Here is a 664-nt window from a genome sequence, read left to right as displayed (position 1 = left end):
CGCTCCCGGGAGGGCTTGAACCTCCAGCCTTTCGGTTAAAAGCCGAATGCGCTAGCCGATTGCGCCACGGAGACAGCCGTGCTCACTCTCACCTCCGTCAGAACATTTCACTAAAGCTATCAGTGCAAAGAAACAAAATGCGACACACCGCTCTCGCGAGGGCTCGAACCTCCAAAATTTCGGTTAACAGACGAACGCGCTTGTCAGTTGCGCCACGGAGACAGTAGTGCAGCACTCTCACCACCGTCAGAACTTTTCTCCAAAGCTATCAGCGCAAAAAAAGCGACACACCGTTCCCGGGTGGGCTCAAACCTCCAAACTTGCGGTTAACAGCCGATCGCACTAGCTAATTGCGCCAAGGAGACGATCGTGCTTCACTCTCACCACCATCAGAATATTTCTCCAAAGCTATCAGCGCAAAGAAGAAAAAAGCGACAAACCGCTCCCGGGAGGGCTTGAACCTCCAGCCTTACGGTTGACAGCCGGACGCACTAGTCAGTTGCGCCACGGAGACAGTAGTGCAGCACTCTCACCACCGTCAGAACATTTCTCCAAAGCTATCAGAGCAAAAAAAAGCGACACACCGCCCCCGGGTGTGCTCAAACTTCCAAACTCTCGGTTAACAGCCGAACGGGCTAGCCCATTGCGCCACTGCGACAGTCGT

At 54.1% G+C, this 664-nt stretch overlaps 1 non-coding gene across 1 annotated transcript; it reads right to left on the bottom strand.

The window, feature by feature from the left end:
* On the bottom strand, nucleotides 1-77 carry TRNAK-UUU (transfer RNA lysine (anticodon UUU)). The gene has a single exon. It is a non-coding gene; the product is annotated as a tRNA-Lys (tRNA).
* Between the last annotated feature and the right edge of the window lie 587 nt (nucleotides 78-664).

This window comes from Rhipicephalus microplus, chromosome 8 (genome assembly GCF_043290135.1).
Source record: "Rhipicephalus microplus isolate Deutch F79 chromosome 8, USDA_Rmic, whole genome shotgun sequence".
Lineage (NCBI taxonomy): Eukaryota > Metazoa > Arthropoda > Arachnida > Ixodida > Ixodidae > Rhipicephalus > Rhipicephalus microplus.
This window is presented reverse-complemented; position numbering and strand designations above follow the sequence as displayed.